Source organism: Chiloscyllium plagiosum, unplaced genomic scaffold, assembly GCF_037043375.1.
Source record: "Chiloscyllium plagiosum isolate Xiang-an unplaced genomic scaffold, Cpla_swu_hap1 HiC_scaffold_2, whole genome shotgun sequence".
Lineage (NCBI taxonomy): Eukaryota > Metazoa > Chordata > Chondrichthyes > Orectolobiformes > Hemiscylliidae > Chiloscyllium > Chiloscyllium plagiosum.
The window spans coordinates 94,500,676-94,512,943 of record NW_028270140.1 but is presented as its reverse complement, the minus strand read 5'-3'; positions in this window follow the sequence as shown (position 1 = coordinate 94,512,943).

Sequence of the window (12,268 nt, the reverse complement as noted above, 5' to 3'; positions counted from 1 at the left end):
ATTGACCTTATTTAAGTTCTCAACAGTATTGTTCAATTCACTTTTCTATCCTCAAACGGAATACAAAATTCTATCACTTTATAATTACTGCTACCTAAATGCATCCCCATGAGGTCAGTAATTAAATCTATTTCATTGCACATTGCCTGTCTGGTATAGCCTGCTCTGGTCAGTTATAGAACAAACTGCTCGAAGAAACTGCCTCAAAAAGGGTCCATGAACTCATCAAGAAGGTTACCCTTGCTAATCTGATTCATTCACTTTGTATATAATTAAAATAGTCCAGGTTTATTGTTGTATTTTTCTCTAAAATCCAAATTATTTCTTCTTGTATATTCCATCCTACAGTACCATTGCAATTAGAGGACATATAAACCTTTCCAAGTAACTTTTTACCCTTTTTTTCTCTCATCTCTACTCAAATCTATTCTATGCCCTAATCTCCAGAATGAAGGTCATCTCTCCCTTTGTACCAAGGCTATTGTTAAATAATAATAGAAATAACTCCTTCATGTTGACAGAAATACTTGTCCTTCCTGAATGCTATCTACTCTTGAATGTTTAGGTTTGAGACTTTGTTATTTTGATGTTTCTGTAATGGATTGTATGTAATTATTTATATTTACACTGTCAATTCTTCTGTTTTATGGATTGCATTACAGACCATTTAGTTGTGAGTTTTCACTGTACTTGTAATCTCAAGTCCTGTCTAATTTTGCCCTCTTCAGTTTGTACATTCTACCTCTTCCTGTCATACTCTGATCATAGTCTCCCTTACTCTCCTGCCTTGCCTTTTTGTTAATGTATGAAAGGTTTCCGAACTTAATCCCTTGTCTCCACTATTTTTAAATTTGAGGGTCATGATTTGTGATTTCTCTGAGCCAATATAGATTGCTCACATACAATTGTTTTGTGCCCACCTTATCTGCATAATTGTATCATTGGCCCAAGCAGTTCCACCATTGTTGTCTGCTCTTCCAAGGCCTCTCAGTCAAAAGGAGATCATTAGCATTGTGTGTCAATCAAGGTACAAAGTTAAAAATCGCCAGGTTATAGTCCAACAAGTTTATTTGGAAGCACTAGCTTTCAGAGCATTGCTCCTTCATTTGGTGGTTGTGGAGTATACCAATTTTTAACTTTATCCACCTCAGCCCAACACCAGTTCCTCGACATCATGGCAATCAAGGAACAAACAGCCTACACTTATTTAAAGCACGCGGTATCTTAAAGAAAAGCCATACATAAATATTCCTGCAATGTAAATTACACCAAAGTGAATACCAGAGTAGAGAGAAGGTTCTAAAGTACTGAATTTGACTCTGTGGTATTGGTAGTGCAGACAAGCACAAAGAAAGGCGCACTTGTTTCATGGTCATTCTGGAGATCCTCAAGGACCACTTCAGAAGTGAATGGGAACAAATGACCAAGACGATCAAGTACTGAATTTACCACAAAGAATATAAAGAATCCACATGAATAGAAATCACTTGTGAATGTTCCTTTGTATGATCTCGAACACCATCAGCCTCTCATGTTGCTCAAAGCAAAGCGCCATTATCCATATGCTCAAAAACACTTTCTCACGTTCATGATTCAGACCTAGTATCCAGGTGGCCCACCTCATTCTCACATAACTGCCATCCTCATATCCAACTCTCACAATCTCCACACACTTCCTGTTATTCACAAAAGCAGGGACACTATCCAAACAGGTGCAACACAATCACTGGCATTCTTCCTTCTTTCTTGCAGGACAAACTGTCCTACAGTAGAATGAAGGAGGGCTCAACTGGCTTGGGACAAGGACTTCTGCATCTCCTCAGGTTTGTGGAGGAGATTGTTCTCCTTGTCATGGAACCAGTTGGAGTCGGGCCCATAGCACTTGACATTGCACAGAACATTTAAAATAATGCTATGTTCTTGTCCTGCACCCCCTCTCAACTCCCACCTCACCTTCATCCTGCTACCTAACATGAATTACAAGCTGTAGATGGTAAATGTCTATGAACCTCATTGGAAGTGAAGATTGGATCTGTCAGGTCACTGGCCACAGGAGACTGACAGAAGATCTTAGACAGCAGTTGAACGTATATTATGGAATTCAGGAGTTAAAATACAAAAAATTATTGATTAAAAACATATTCATATAATTTATTGGACTTGTAAATCATGGGATTTTTCAGATAAAAACAAATTAAACCATCAAACCATGACTGTTTCATTGCTTGATCCTCTCCTTAACCAATCAATAATCACTGAATTCTATTATCTCTACAAACTGCCTCAGAGAAAAGAAACATTTTTCATTAAATGTTTCATTTTGTTAGATTATATAAATGCACAATGTTGAATGAGGTAACCTGAATGTAAACAGTTAAAATAATCAGCTGCATGAACATTTATTGCAATTCATATTAAAAGTGTCTTGTTAAAAGCATAGATTCCTCTTATATTAATAGCAATGTGTTGAGAATTGTGCATTTCTATTTGACAGACAAGAGATCCTTATTATGAATAAAGGTCATTAAAACTGCTTTGCTAAAAGCTATCTGGTTAAAACCAGTCTGTTCCTGAATGCTGTCATTTAATATAATAGGTGACATTCAAATCCTACTGTGGGCTGTGAATATTTGCTATTATATTACTATAACTAAAGGAACAATAAGCCCACGCATGGAAGGGTCTTCAATCTTCTGACAATTTAAATTAAATGGATTTCAGATTCTGTCTTTTATTCTACTTTGTATTTGAAGTGCAGGCTTTTGTTCATCTCCTTCTATCTTAAGGTTTTACATTTCTAACTTTTTAAATGCAATATAAATGATTTCTATTATAATTGCATCAATGTAAGTATATGGCCTAAGCACTGTTCTTGACAAAATCAATACCTCCATTACACTCCTTTTGTTTGTTAATTCCTATGAGTGGATGTAATTCCATCGATGCTTGGTCAGTAAGTCAGCCTGTGAAAATATTGTGGTCAATCCACTATGTCACTGTTGTGATCTGTAGATTCAGTTCTGACCTCTCAATGTGAAATATTGCATGGCATATTGTAAATATATATCCAGGCTTGACTAATCAGAACAAACTAAATATTAATGGATGCTTATGAATGTCAGGAGGAGGAATGGTATGGTCATAGAAAATGGGAGAGTTTGTCTGTTCTAAACAGTGAAAGAGTTCAATAAAGAACAAAAACTGCATTTTCTTGAAAAGAAAACAGAAAGAATTAAAGTTTACAATTGATCATTATCATTAGTAAAGAGGAAAAGTAAATTAATATTCTGGACAAAACCCTTTCATGGGCCTGAAGTTCAAACAGAATAATCCAGTTGTGGCTGCTACAAACTGCCCAGAACTGGTCAATCCAAGGTGGGCCTAAGGTACAAGCCACGATCAAAAGGACCTTTTTTACATGGAGTCAGTGAGTTACAGGTGCCTGCAGGACATGCTCAGGCAGCTTGCCAGTGTCAACAATTCGAAGTTTGAATTTCAGACTCTTTCATCTCCTGGAGACGTCCTGAAGAAATTTCTAGGGTAGTTCCTAGCACAGGATGGTAAATCAATACAAATCAATAGTTTTGCTATGACATAACTGACATACATTACGCTCAATGTTTCCTCAAAGTAACATGGCCTAAAGTCCTCATGCAGGCTGCTGCTGTAATTTATTGCACATGTGAGGCAATACTAAGAAATTAATGTGGCACACTTAAGCAAATCAACTGCACACTTCAAAAAGAAATTAGAGGCTATCTGGGTTTTAATCCCAGCTTTTAAGTTAGGTCTGTGCTTGCTGTTTCCCTCCAGTAATAAAGGCAAAGACCAATAACTAGTCACCCCTAGCACCTTTCCATCCTGGACCTTTTTTTGAATGTCTGACATCAAATCATCCATGGAAGGTGAGGCCACCCAGACTCTAACAGGCCTAGCACTTACAACTGCATTGTTCAACTCCCAGCTCTCAGATTTTAGCCATTCTTTCATAATAGTATCTCTACAGCTATTAATCTATTCAACCACATACACATTAGCATGAAACACAATGTTGACATGCATCTTACATTAGAATTTGCTCAGAATGTAGGTTTGCCAGGTTGATGTTGGTGGTCTTCAGGAACTCCACCCAAGAATTTCTGAAGACCATCAAAGACATCAAGATAGAAGGGGATGAAATAATGGCTCCCTTTGACATAACAGCCCTGTTCGCATCCATCAACATCAACCTGGCCAAGGAAACATTGACTACACTATTAGGAGACCCAAAGACACATACACCAAACGCCACCAACTTCATCAGCAAGGACATTATCGTCAAGCTAGTGGACCTATGCCTTACCTCCCACTTCACCTTCAACAACAAAACCTACGGACAAACCAATGGAACACCCATGTGATCTCCGATTTCAGGGTTCTTAGCAGAGACAGTAATGCAGAGATTCAAACAAACAGCTCTGCTAACCATCCAACCCAAACTTTGAGTCTGCTAGATGGATGACACCTTTGTCATCACTGAACGAAACAAATTAGAGGAAATCTTCAAGACCATTAATAATATCCTTACTGGCATAAAATTCACTAAAGAGGAAAAATCAACAGCAAACTGCCATCCCTGGATGTCGCAATAGAGCGAACAGCCAATGGGGAAATTCAAACCAGCATCTACAGGAAAGCAGCACGTACAGACCAAATATTGAACTACAGAAGTAATCACCCCAACATCTGCAAATGAAGCTGCATCAGAACATTAATCCACGAGTCACCACACACTGCAGCACAGAGGAACTATGCAGAGCAGAGGAAAATCACCTATACAGTGTATTAAAAAAGAATGGGTACCCAATGAACACAGATTCTCAGATTTCTCAGCAACAAACCCAAACAAGCAGACAAAACGCAACCAGAAATCCTAGCCACTCTCACCTACATCAAAGACATTTTGGAAATGACTGCCAGACTACTCAGATCCCTTGGCATCATGGTAGCCTACTAACCCACCAACACTCTAAAACAGCAGCTAATGAACTTGAAAGATCTATACCGACAACAAGCAAAACTAATGTCATTTACAAAATACGTGCAAGGACTGTAACAAACACTACATTGGACAAACAGGCAGAAAACTAGCCACCAGGATACATGAATATCAACTAGCCACAAAATGACATGACCCTCTCTCACTAAAATCCTTACATACAAATGAGGAAGGACACCACTTTGACTGGGACAACACATCCATCCTAGGACAAGCCAAACAGAGACATGCACAAGAATTGCTAGAAGCATGGCATTCCAAACGGAACTCTATCAACAAACACATTGACTTGGACCCAATTTACCACCCCCTGAGAAAAAGAACAGGAAATGACATCACCAATCCCAAGAAACCCAAACATATAAATAGAAAGCAGGAATCATCATCAGTGCTTCATCCGGAGGCTCACTGAAGATGTTACCTAGCATGGTGACGAAACGTCTGAAAATGAACCTTCCAGCTCAGCGAGCAAACCTACATCCAGAACTTCAACCTGAGCCACAAATCTTCTCAAAGCTCACCACAATTTGTTCAGTTTAACTCCACTAATAATTTGCTGTTGCTCTGCAGAAATTTGTAGAACTTAATTGGTATTACTTTGTTTACTTGTCATTCAATGACCTGTTATCATTCACATGTTAATTCAATATGACCTGCCTACACTGGCTGATATATAACTTCTTCAGAAATATTGAAAACAAGAGCAGGAATACCCCATTCAATATGATCATGGCTACTCATCCAACTCAATGCCCCATTCCCACTTTCTCCTAATATCTTCTGATTCCCTTGGCCTTAAGAACTATATCTAACCCTTTCTTGAAAATATCCAATGTTTTGGCCTCAACCATTTTCTGTGGCAGAGAATTCCATGCACTCAGTCCTAAATGGCCTTTCACAGTCCAAAACACAACACACTTTCCTCTATACTATTTTTAATAAAATTTTCACTCTTCCCATCAAAATCACAGTAATAATTAGAGTTCTAGTGCTTTTCAATTTTAAGTTTCTTCTGATTTTCCTTGTTCTGTTGTCTATTTGCCCTAATTTCTCTAAATTTTCTGTCTTAAATAAACTCTGAGGCCCTCCCAGGATACAAAACCTGGGTATAAATCACTCTTCTGGCCCTATGACTGTCCCTTCAAACTTTAAGAGACCCTATTTGTAATGGTAGCAAATGTTCACTGTTGAGAGCTGAGAGCTTTTTTTTTACCCTATTGCCTTGCCTTTCTAGTCTTTGCACAGTTTTCCTACAGCTTTTCCTCTTTCCCCCATGGATATCTATCGTTATTGCTGGACCCTTTCTCACTCCCCACAGTGCCTGCTTCATTAAGGCCTCTGTTGCTTTCTCACTCTGGCCAACTTTTTCTCTTTCCCTGGACCAAACAATTGTCACTGTACCTCTTACCAGCTTCTTGGTGAACGTTTGTCTTTGAAGTGCTAAACACACCTTGTTTCTGCTCCCATGATGCTGGGCAGAAGATATACAGAATACATCTGCTCCATTTGAATACTAATGCAAAACTTAGTTGTCTCCACCCAAAGGCTGTAAGACATCATGTGATTGGATGAAGGTCAATGTAATATGAGCATTTAACTCCTTCAGAAGCATTATCTTATACAACATCTGTGACATGAAGGGGAGGCAGTGGCACAAAGGCAATGTGACTGGTAGGGATCCAGAACCTAGATTCATGCTCACAGGACATAGGTTCTCAAAAAATCTAGAATTAAAAGCTAGCTTCATGGTAACCATGTCACTATTGTTGATTGTTTCAAAAATCAATTTAGTTCACTTATATCCTTTAGGGAAGGATATCTGTTGTCCTTCCTTTGTCTGGCTTACATGTGACTCCAGGCACACGTAATTTAGTTGACTCTTAATCGCCCTCTGAAATGGCTGAACTAGCCATTCAGTTCAAGGGCAATTGGGATTAGGCAGTATATGCTGAACCAGCCAGTGATGCCCACATTTAATGCAAAACTTGAAAAAACTTAATTCAGCTAAATCAGAACTAGCTCATCAATGCCAGTTGAATGGTGGACACTAGGACTATGTGCCATCGTATTCACTGAAGACACAGTTTGAAGCTCAGGCCTTGTACAAGCATATATTTATTGATGACACACTGGATAAGCTGATAACATGCAAATATGTTGCACCCACTATCACATATCCCTTAAATCCTCTAGTAATGAAAAATTTATCAATCTCTGTCTTGAGTATGAACAAAAACTGAGCATACACAGTTCTCTGTGGTCAAGAATTCTAAATTACAATTAGCATGAAAACATTTCGTCTCAGTCCTAAAGTAAGTCGATTATTTTGTAACAGTTACTCATAGTTCTAAACCTCTCTGCCTGGTCTTTAGGACCACTCTTCCTAAATCCCTTTTATTCTATAGGATTTTACAATGCCACCAGGGAATGGGCTGGAATGTGGGCCAGGTATTTGGAGGTGTAAAATTCTGTGTGAAGATGGCTGGGAGGAGTCATTTCACATTCATGCCATCACTGGGATTTTACCAATGCCAAAACAGATAGCAACTTTACAGCCTACCTTAGGCTATTTGAATCCTCCCTCTCATCATCTTACTCATTTTCTCATCTTCATATTCAATTAATGGCCAGTGAAGGTTCTCTTTCCATTGCCATTGGTGATTTACCAGAGGTGGGAGGCAGTTGAGGAAAATGGTCAATAAAAGGTCATGGCTTGACAGGCTCTAGAACAGTGTCCACCTGATAGGCACTATGTGACCCACAGACTGACCCTTTCCCAACCCTGCAAGTGTTCTAATTACCTTAGTATATAACTTGTCACTTTAGCCACTCTTTCCAATTGTCAGGATCTACCTGATTGGCCTCAATGAGCCCCATCCACACTTTCCTCCACTCTAAGCATTTTCTCTGATGACCGTTCCTGGTATCCTGGTATTCCTAGGATTTGCCACTTTTACTAGTATGTGGTACTGAGTTGTTTAAGCTAGTTCACTGCCACCAATCTTCCTTTGTCTTTGCTTTTTTCCTAGGCCCAGCCAGTGAATTAGTGGTACAGTATAAACCACCAAAGTGCATCTACAGAAGATATACACTTCTTAGATAACAGGAAGATTTATTATATGTTAGCAATGAGTATAATTTATTGGTCATGAATAATTGCAAGCACTTTATGGAGCTGGTATAGACACAGCTGCAACCTGTGAAAGCCAGAGGCGAACTTCTTGCCTCCAGCCAAAGGTTACATGTGGCTTTAGTAAAATAGGAGCAGGCAATGTAACGTGGATATTAACGCCTTTCAGAGTCATTATCTTATACAATTCATCCCTCCAAACTTTTATCCCTATGCTTAACTCATTGTACAATTTTATTTTAACTGTATTACATTTGCTCCGGCTCCATCTTCCCCAATTCTTTAACTTCACAAATGCAGGAAATCTGGTTGTTTTGTACTGTTCTCAGAACACATTGCCTTTGGACTTAGAAGAATTGTAGGTGTCTAGCTTGAAGACTGTTAACCTTGTTTCTGATCTGTGCATTAAGACTCCACTGAAAAATCATTTACTTCTTGGATATCACTCACGAAGTATATCATTCTTCCTGGACATTTATTTTGATGCATTACCTTACCGAGAGAACTCTTCGTCCTTTGAACTTCCTTACTGAAAGAAGCTGTTTTGTTGGCATGAATACGTTCTTCCTCATTGTATCCTGGTTTTCAGGATCAGGCCATCACTTTCTAATTAGAAGAGGCAGTTTCTCTTTCTTGTTTGCAGTATCTCAGATGCTAAGACAAGAGAGTTTCTTCTTGACTGTGTCTTTGGAAGTTGGATCATTTGAAGTTGGCCTGACTCCTATGGAGCCATTTACAGCTTACTTTCCTTGAGACGTTGCTCAGACTGAATGTCTTCAGTCACCCCTTGTGGTTGCTTGACTGGCAAAGTGAAACCTTTCAGATTCTCTGTCAAGTTACAAAAGGATTTGAACCCATTGATCATGCCATGTGATGATGCTTGGTGATGAACAACATGAAGGCTCTTCACTGTCAGCGGCGAGCTGAAGTCTCCAGTACCCAAGCTGACTTACAGTTTGACATTTCTTGACACCTAGCCTGTTTGGGGCATTTGGTTAGAAAGCAAACTGAGTATTAATGTGGTGAGCTCGGCCATTAATAAGGCATGAACAAGCTGTAACCTCCTTAATTGGCAACTCACCACTGCCTCATGAGAAACTCACCTTGCTGCTTGACAAAAATGTAAAAGATGCAACAAGATGCTGCCAACATCCCAACTTTTCATCCAATTCTGCCACAATTGCCTATATTGTCCAGGCCCCTATAGGATTCCATTCCTTGTCTCCACCTACAGACTGTGTGTGATCTCAATGAAATAGGTGGAGCCAATGTAACATGAGAATTAACTACAAACAAAAACAGAAGTTGCTGGAAAAGCTCAGCAGGTCTGGCAGCATCAGTGAAGAGAAATCTGAGTTAACGTTTTGGGTCTGGTGAACATTAACTGATTTCTCTTCACAGATGTTGCCAGACCTGCTGAGCTTTTCCAGCAACTTCTGCTTTTGTTTCTGATTTACAGCGTTTGCAGTTCTTTTGGTTTTTTATAAGCATTAAGCACTTCAAAACATTAACTTACACAACACGTGCTTCCTCCATGGTCACTGCTCTGAGATGAGTGCCCTCTCAGCAGGCTGCCCGCTCCCAATGGCACTGTTGAGATTGATGAGGTGCTGGCGCTCTGCCTGACTGGCAACACTTGGTGGCAGGACATGCTGTCTTAGAGGTTTGGAAGGCTTGATATAAAATGCGGTTGGAAGAGATGGAATTCCTTCAGAAATGTGGCTTCCCCAGACTTTCCAGCTGGTGGATAAATTCACAACTGGCAATAAAATTCCAGCCTTAATTCTTGAAAGACTTGGTCAGAGTTCACCTATTCATCCCAGCTGATCCCTTCAACATAGGCTCAGGGTTTATTTCCCCTGACAGGAAATAATGTCCTGTAATAAATGCAAATTGTTGTTTTCAGATATCTTTTTCTCTTTGGTTGTACCCAGTTCTGACCAGTTATTGCGGATATTGTTGAACCTTTATTGATTTTGTTAGATTCTGCCCAAACACGTGATTAGTCCCAACTCCTGCAATGGGCTGGTGAGGTGCAGGACATGGGTCACCCTTTCTCAACAGCACCCCTCTTCTCATCTGAGGCCTCATCACCACTGACTCTAATGTGTTATTCAAGTAAGAAAAGGGTTTGTTTCAAAATAGATGGAATTGAAAAGAACAGTTGTTACTTTTAGCCTCTATACAGGCATGATTAGTCTATTCTGCATACAGTTCTGGTCTCCATCTTAGAAATAAATTGATAGAGGCATTGAAGGAGGTGCAAGAAATAATTGAAAGGTTGAAGTCCAAAGATGTGCAAGTCAGGTGAATTGGCCGTGCTAAATTGCCCATAGTGTTAGTGCATTAGTGGGAGGGAAATGGGTCTGGGTGGGTTTTTCTTCGGAGGATCGGTGTGGACTGGTTGGGTCAAAGGGTCTGTTTCCACACTGTAGGGGATCTAATCTAATCTAATCTAATCTAAACTGAGAGATCAGGAAAGAATGAAAGGCACAATCCTTCTAGAAAAGATAATACAAAAGAATAATCTACTAAAGATGTTGAAGATCATGAATGGTTTGGAGGTGCCAGTGTCAGACTGGGGTGGACAAAGTTTAAAATCACACAACACCAGGTTATAGTCCAACAGGTTTATTTGGAAGCACTAGCTTTCGAGATGCTGCTTCTTCATCAAGTGGTTGTGGAACATGGCCATATGACACAGATTATGGAAACATTCAGTCAGATAGACATAGAGGAATGTTTCCAAATGCAGCAAATCCAAATATAGGCAGCATAAATATTAGTTTGCTATTAAAAAATCCAATGCAAAATTCAAGATGATTTTTTTCTTTTGCCCAGGATTTAATTAGAATGTGAAATGTGCTACCACAAGGAATAATTGATGCATATCTTGTTGTTAACGTATTTAAGGGAAAGCTAGATGAACATATGAAGGAGGAAACACATGTGGAGCCTAAACCAACTGGACTGTGTTCTGTAGGCAAATTCTATGTTGTTTGATATAATAGTATGTTGTCTCTGTAACAGCTTCATTTGTTGCTGATTCTCTACAGTGGGAAATGTCAGGCTTTTGCTCGTTTCCAAAGAAATCGACAAGACATTTGAAGAAGGATAAAGTCAGAGTTTACAGAGATTAAAGTCTACTTTATTTCTGCAAGAATGTGCTTTCAATGTTTGTTTTATAGGATAAAATTTTGTGTTGTTTCTGAAGGTAAAGAAAATTAGATGCCCAACAAGTTGGGGAGTAAGTAGATAGCCAGTGATATCATAAAATCCATAATTCATGGAAAAGATAAAGTCTGCTGAATTTAGCAAGAGAACCTCATTTGAATTTAGTTTCTTAGTTTCTCTCCTAGCAGTTAGCTAGTCATTGGAGACTGACCAATTATCAGAAGGAAGGCCTGTGACAGAAAGCTACAGCGAGGGACCAGTCAGGAGAGAGGGTTGGAGAGAATGATTCATATTGGAGGATGTATGGTATTAGAGTGGAGGAAAAATACACCACTAGGAAGATTTCAGCAGGAGGAGATCATGAGCAGAAATCCTCTACACCCTGCAGTAACAAACCAGGAGGCAGGAATGACATTAGATTGCTGGAATATCTGAACTCAACTACCTTCATCCCAATGGCTTGAGAACAATATTCTGAGGAGAAAGGGCCATGGTTAACCTTTTCACTCCAACAGCAAATGACGCTCTTCAGTAGTCAATTATATTAACTTAAGGGCTTCATCCTTTGCTGCTGGGTTTAACCCAGCCGCAAGTAGTCTGTCTTCATGTGGCATATATGTGGTCTCAAACTGTGAAAACCATTTGTCTTTAAATGGGCAGGATTCCCTCAATCAAAGACATTCAGTGTCTGAATATTAGGAAGGTAGTTGCCAATTGAGAGGTACTGACTGTCTCACGAAGCTTCTGCTCACCTGGTACCCTCTCCTTGTGGCCCCCAATAAAATTTCAGTCCCGCAGGACTTTGTTCTGGGTCCTCCACTAACTGGAATTCTGGAAATGCTCTTTCATCAACAGCTACAGGTTCTTTTTTGGTACGGCTGAGCACAACCACTGTCAGCCTCCGATTGGTCAGCAGTTCCCACTAA